The sequence below is a fragment of the Momordica charantia genome (genome assembly GCF_013281855.1).
Source record: "Momordica charantia cultivar OHB3-1 chromosome 7 unlocalized genomic scaffold, Mcharantia_2.0 BLBB01000007.1, whole genome shotgun sequence".
In the NCBI taxonomy this organism is placed as follows: Eukaryota; Viridiplantae; Streptophyta; class Magnoliopsida; order Cucurbitales; family Cucurbitaceae; genus Momordica; species Momordica charantia.
The window spans coordinates 5,286,983-5,294,535 of NW_028275165.1; the positions used below are offsets into that span (position 1 = coordinate 5,286,983).

The 7,553-nt window shown below is 35.7% G+C and overlaps 1 long non-coding RNA gene across 1 annotated transcript; it reads right to left on the minus strand.

The window, feature by feature from the left end:
* Positions 1-1,286: 1,286 nt before the first annotated feature.
* Positions 1,287-6,197, minus strand: LOC111019854 (uncharacterized). The gene is made up of 2 exons (XR_002602585.2): positions 6,008-6,197; positions 1,287-5,915 (listed from the first exon to the last, which is right to left on the minus strand). It is a non-coding gene; the product is annotated as an uncharacterized LOC111019854 (long non-coding RNA).
* Between the last annotated feature and the right edge of the window lie 1,356 nt (positions 6,198-7,553).

Consider the following 7,553-nt stretch of genomic DNA (forward strand, 5'->3'; position numbering starts at 1 on the left):
CTTACTGTTGTAGCCATCGTCGTCTAGCTTTCCTGCAGATAACAAATTAAATTTGAAACTAGGAATATACCTGAAGCCTCGTAGCACCAACTTGGCCCCTTCGCCTATTTTCAAACAAACATCTATAATTCCTCTGACTTTGGAGATACTCTCATTCCCCATCTTCACTGAGCCATAATCACCTACAGTCAAAGATGAGAACCAACGTCTATCTGAAGCAACGTGCGCTGATGCTGCAGTGACTACTACCCACTGGTCTACAGATATGTTCCTCTTAACACAAACCAGAACTCTTCAATCTGTTCTTCTTCTGTTACAACATTTGCAGTATTGTTCCCCTTCTCAAAATCTTCTTTGAACTTCCTGCAAAAGCGTTTAATGTGTCTCTTCTTGTGGCAGTAATAACACTCAACTTCCCCACTGGAACTCTCACTACCCCTATTATATCTCTGTTGTTGCTTCCCATTGTAACTCATCTTTGCCTTCCCTTTGTTCTAAGCTACCAAAGCTAATTCAACCCCGTTTTCTGCTTCTGAAGCAGATGCAGACATTTTTCCTAATTTCCTCTGGCTTCCTCAGATAAGGCGACATCACAAATAGCTGAAAATTTTAAGCCATTTTCCCCTAGCGAATTCGACACAGCGGTCTTCATCGTCTCCCAACTGTCAGGTAAAGACGTCAACGGTCTCATAGCTTACACCTCCTGCTCAATCTTGACACCCATTCCTTCTAATTTGTTCAAGATATCGATGAGTTCATTAATGTGGGAATTCACCGAGGTTCCCTCCTCCATGTAGATATTAAAATACTTCGTCCATAGAAGTATTTTTGTATTGGCAGAAGGTTTTTCATACCTGTCTTGCAATGACTTCAATAATTCTTTTACTGTAGTCTCTTTCGCCACCAGACTACAAACATTCATTGATAACGACATTCTGATGTTCGCGACGGTCTGCTCATCCATCTCACTCCAATCCTAGTTTGCCATCCTTTCTGGTCTCTCCCCTAAAGTCTTGTGTATCTTCTTGCACGTAAGAAGATCCTTTACCTGCATCTTCCAAAAACTGAAATTCTCCCCGATGAACTTCAGAACCTCTTCATAATAATGATGTGCGTGATATTTGTATCTCATGATGCTGCAACCCTACAGTTCTGATACCACTTGTTGGAAAATTAACCGACCTGAATAATTTCTCCTTCCACATAAAATATCCAACACAACCAAGAATATGCAAATAGGAAGAAAAAAAGTAAACACAAGCAAACGACACAACAAATTATACTGGTTCACCACTAAAGGCTACGTTCAGTCTTCCACTAAGATGTGAGTAATTCACTAATATGATTAAGGATTGGATACAATAACACTCCCCAAAATATCCCCTAGAGGTCTCAACAAAAGCCCTCTAAGTATTTTACACAATTAATACTTAGGAACAGGAATGAAAAACTCACAATAATCAAGATCTAGTTACCCTGAATATTTTGATCTTGATGAGCCTCAATGCCTTTGCCAATGCTCGAGCCTCTCCCTTGAAACAGCCACGAAACCCTCTGAAAAACGGCTCAAAATCAACTGGACAATAACCCCTTTTCGGCTACAAAACCCTGAACTCGAAACTGCACTTATATAGACATCGAAATAGTGCCATGGCGCTGTCCCCGACGCCATGGCGCTACGAACAAAAAAGTCTGCCTGCGCCCCCATCTGGACAGTGTCGTGGCGCCCTGCAACGGCGCTGCCTCCTCGACCCGTGAGGCCTGTAGCTTCAGCTTCAGCTTTCCCCTGTTTTCATTCCTGCTTTGGTCCCGACGCATCCGGCTCGATCCTAGCTCTTCCCTAGCTCGATCTAACGTCGTTTTGAGGTTTAGCCACCACCTCACATTTGTTGTATTAAGAAAAAGTTTGCTTAGTGTAAATTTTGATACAAAGTTTAAGTGTAAAAATTGACCTTTTATTTAAATAAAATTAAAGGTCAATTTTTACACTTAAACTTTGTATATTTGACCTAGATTAAATTATACTTCAGTGATGGTTACCAGTCAAACTTTGATACGAATCCATTTGTGACCAATTACATATATCAAAGGAGCAATTATTACAAGAAAGGCAAGGAAGATTCAAGAGGCTTTCACACTGCACCTTCAAAAGCTTGTTAATGCACAAGAACCAACAAAGAGTTTTGAGCCCGAATTTATTCATAATGTTACTTCAATGAGTCAAGAAGAGAATGGAGCAAAGATGGCACGGGAAAAGTTGTCTATTTTGAGAGATGGCACGGAGGACAAAAAAAGTGTGCAGATTCGTGAACAGGTGCCTTTGCAGATTGCACCTCTTTGGAGTTTGTGAAGTCAAAAGTTGTCAAACCATATCCAAATGTGAAGCGCCTCCTACAGCACATAGATAAGACCATTTGAAGCATGACTACGTTTTCTGATCCGCATTTAAGTGTCTAGAATCATGTGCAATCAAGTTTTAATTTGCATGTCTTATTTTCTACAATTTGCATTAAGTAGTATTTTGAAAAACTTTTGGTGTTCTTATGTTGAACGACCATTTGGCCTATTTAAAGGCTTGTAATGCTCTTGTTATGGGGAACTTAAGATTAAAAAACATATTGAAATTCAAGAACTTTTGTTCCTTAACACTTTTGGTGTTGCTTCTTTCAAATCTTGCTTTAGGTTTGATGTTAAACCGATTCATTGGATTAGTCTCGATCAAGCTAATTCTAGAGTGAGTCGTCTTAGGATCTAGGAGTGTCTATCGTAGATTCTAAGTCCGATTTAAGAGTGATTCATCTTCTAACCTTACTCTTGGTTGGAATCATTCGGTAAGTTAGTCGTTTTTGTGAATGTTTGCAAGGATCCTAGAAGGACCTCTAGCTTTGTAAACACGAGCAACCTTGGTGCTTATCAAACTTCAACACTGAAAACTAATGAACAGAAAGCAAAGGGTTGACAAAATGATCAATTACTAAATTTGACCTAAAAACTGATTGCTGAGGCTTCTGAAGTGACCGAGATCTTAATATGCATACTTATGCAAAGAGATCAGTTGAAAGAAACCACAAAGAGAATACGAGCAAACAAACAGAATTAGAACGATTTGAAGTCTATTAGCTTTCTGGAATAACCATTCGATCCGTGTTCAAACCAACTTTTCATAGAAAATAAGAATAATTTTTTTAAAAAAGATGGTTCTCGAAGAATACCTCTCAAATACCTAATCTTATATGAATTTAGTTGTTAGAAGTATTGTATTAGAGAGGGGGCTACCAACTTTGCCACGTAAGACTAATCAAATATTTTCAGGAATATTAAGCAAGAAGTTGGGAGTTCTTCAATTCACCTCAATTTGCATTGTTCAAGAATTTTATTCTAGTTTAAAATAGTTGGAGCTCTAAGGTTTAGCAAAACAATGGCCTTCTTGATTTTTCGATCATATCGATTACCAGATATTGATTAGGATGAGTACATGACTTATGCAACGATGGATTGGATTATGATGAAGTTATCGCGATGCTACGTAAGCCAGGAACCCAATGAAAAACTCGCAGTAATAGACCTTTGCCCACAACCCATGTGAGTGACGTCACGAAAGATTAGTACTTGTCTATGTTATTGTCACAGGCAAAGCTATTGATGTGGGTCGGATTATTCAACAATCGCGACCTTGATCACCCCTTGTTGATTATAAATACATGTAGAGGTCGAGTGGGTGTGGGGATTGGATGAGGAACTGCAGCACACAAAGCAATTATGAGTAGCAACTACAAGTCTACACCCTAGGATTAGCCCTTCAACCAAAATATTTGAAAGTAACGGTAGGATTAGTGATTTTGAAAAAAAAAAATTAAGTATAATTGATTTTTCAAAATCATCATCAAAATGATACCTTAAAAATTAATTGAAAATGATTTTAAACTTTCTTAAAATTAATTTTTTAATTTCCCAAACATGACCCGTGAAAATGACAGAGAAGGGTAGCAAGGGTAAAATGCCTTACCCAATATGATAAGATGTGAGAAGCAACCTTGGGGACAATGCATGCTTCAAAACTGGAGTGATGTGTTTTCTTTTCGTAATGGATAGACAATGATAGTTGATGGTAGTGATAATAGTTCGGTTTTATTTGCTCTTATGAATAAATGATAAATTATAAATTGAGAAGCTAATTAAACCTCATTGTTGGCTCTCTTAAGCTTTATTCAACACAAAATTCTAAATACCTTATTTTGATGCATAAGAAAATTTTATAACCTAAGAGATTGTTTAAATTTTTGGAAGACTAAAACTTTATGGAAAAATCTTATTTTAAAAGATGATTTAGATTATGCTTGTTTTATTTTTGAAGGGTTAGAATTTTAAATTTTTCTTCCATAGTAAAAGAAAAAATTATGATCACTATCCCCAAGTATTGTTGTCTACCAATACTTCACAAGAAGTCGCACCATCCCAAACTTGCAAAAATAGAATAAAGAATATTGAGACCACTAAGTAGTGTGCCCTAAATTTCATCATCATAAGTATGGGACGGGTGAGGAAAATGAACCGACTTGAGCATTGAGCCTTGTTTGTGTACGGAGAAAAGTTGTCCATATTAATGGCTCCTATACATTCTTGCTATCTCAAGTTGACCTACAACATAAACGCTATAAAATGGGAAACAAAGACCTTCGAATCTCTAATATACCTCATAATCGCAACGACCAATAGTAAAAGCTCGAAGTCAAGTGGGGCCTAAATGGAGGGGTCACACCCACGTCAAAAGATTTACATTGGCATAGAGAAGTACTAATCCATCCTTCATGACATCAATCAAATGGGTTGTGGGCAAAAATCGAGCTCTAAAAAAAATTCACACCTTTTAGTCATACCCAACTAAAATGTTCTAAAACTCAACTTCTCATCATGGCGATTTTTTTGAGGTGATTCGACTAATTCCTCCCAACCACTCAACCTAAATCCAAATCGGTGTTTAGAAACACGTTATTACTTTTTAAATTGGACTAAAAACTGAAATATTTTTGTAAGAATAATAAAAAAATACCACAAAAATCAAAGCATACTTTAAAAAAAAAAACTAATAATAGGCATAATTTTTAAAAATTGAAAACAAAAACCAAAGTACCTGACTATTTATAATTTTGAAAAATACTGCGGCTCCTTAACAATGAAGCATTAAATACAATATTTGACAAAAAAAAAGCAACAATGAAATATTAGGCAACTCGTTATTATTCAAAAAAAATCTGTAAGCCAAAGTATTTTCCTACAATATTTTTATAACTTTCTCAACCAAACCATCCCTAATATTCAACTCGTGAGTTCGAAACCCCACCACGGAACATATTGGCAACATATTGTAGTAAACAAAACCTCACCGTAAGATCTACGCAAAAGAAAAAATGAAGAACAAAATGTGGTTTTCAAAACTAGTTTTAATTTTTAAAAATTTAACAATTTGTTTGCAGAAATTACGGAAAACATACTGAAGCTTAATTTTTAACACCAGAAACCTAAAACCAATGGCTGACCTAAGGATCTACAGAAGAGAAAAATGAAGAAGGATCAGTGTGAAGGCATGATCAATGAAGGAAGAACGCAAGTAGAAAACAAATGTTTGAAGCAGAGGGAGATGCTACAGAAGAACAAATGTCGGGCGAAGTCTAGGTTATCATCCAATGCTAGAATGCAACCCACGCCTTTTATTCATACCCGTTGCTCTTGCTCTTAAGAAGTAAGAACATTCTCTGTAGAAGAGGTTGCGAATGTTCAAAATGCGATCGCTCTCGCAAGAACAGGGGCCCTCTTCTGTAATTTTCTCCTCCCTCCACCTCAAACATCGTCTCTACCTACACAATCTTCCTTCTCAGACCTTTTACTTGTTCAACATCATGTCCTCGATCAGTGTACTACGCGAAGATTTATATACAGAAAGCGAATCAGATTTCGCTTTGACTCGGAAAAAGAAAAAGAATCGCGGAACAATGAACAGAAATCGTACATGTCAATGGAAATTAGTAGGTCCAATGGCTGCGTAATTCCAAAATGTTGAGTGGATTAGAACGTAGAACCTGAATGACGAACCGGAGAGAGCCGATTAGAACGCTGGTTCATGGTGGGAGTAAAAGCTTTTGAAGGCCCTGCTATGGCGGCTACTAATTCGGCTCGCAAAACCCTAGAGAGTTCGTTCGTTCTTATTTTGGCAGAATAATATCGGGTTGGGTTTTTGGGGAAAGTGGGCCGGAACTAAATGGGCCTTTCAAGTTTGATTCATAAAAGAAAGAATTTAAAATTACAAAAATAGCCAAGGTTAATTGGCAAATATATATATTGTTTTTGGCTAAAAATTAATAGGCAAATCCCAAAAGTTTTATAAATTGCAATAATGTCCATGGGTAAAATTCAAGGGAGTATATATTTGTGATATCGTAAAATACCTTTGAAAATATTTACGGTTGAGAATAGCATTGTGTTTTTTTAATACAAAATAAACTAAAAGAAAAAAAAGGTAATACTAGCTATTTAAAATAGGTAATTTTTTAAAATGGCCAAACAACCTTAATTTTCAATAATAACCATAGTAAAAACAGCAAGATCTCTAAGTACAAAATTACCCTCCCTAAAATGTTTTAAAATTAATATATTATTTCTCCTTTTTCACACGAAGAATCCTACCTATATTTTTCGTACCATTATTATAGGTTAATTCAAATATTTTTAGAATCTTGTCTATATTTTCTAATTCAAAATTTTCTTAACCAATTTTTAGGAGAATTATACTAACAAAAATATTCATTAAATTAAAATCTAAAACAAAATTTAAACAAGAAAATTATTATTGAAAATTATACTAAAAAAGGTAAAATGTAAACAATAAACAAAATAAGGTGAACGGAGGAATAAATACGACCAAGGTGAACGGAGGAACAAATACGGCGAAGGTGAACAACAGAACAAAATACGGCGAAGGTGCACAACAGAACAAATATGGGGAAGGTGAACGGCGGAACAAATACGGCGAAGGTGAACGACGGAACAAATACGGCGAACGTCAATGGCGGAACAAATAATTTGAAGAAATAAGGTGTATTTTTTTGAACAATTAATACAAAAATCAAAGCACTCTACCTCAAACCAAAAAGCAATTTGTAGAAACTCAACATACAGGTCTCTCTCTCCTTGCAATACGCTCTATGACCCAACGCGTTGTGTTGCCCCATCGCTTGTGTCCACTTATCAAGTTTATAACAATAGTGGTTGAAGTTGATATTTTGTTTTTAAAAATAATAACGAAATAGAAGGGTAAAAGTATAAAAAACAAACCTGCAAAATAGTTAGAAAAATACAAATGTACATTTTTCATTATTAGTGATTATTTGGTCATTTTTCAAAACCGGTTATAAAAAAGGGATACGTGCTATAAATTCTCAAGAAAAAATGGGGAATGATATTTAATGGGCCAAAAGCTCAAGTTAAGATTGACCTAGTTTTTTATATATACTAGTAGAATCAATGTGGTTTTAAAAAATTTTTTGGTGAAACTTAAA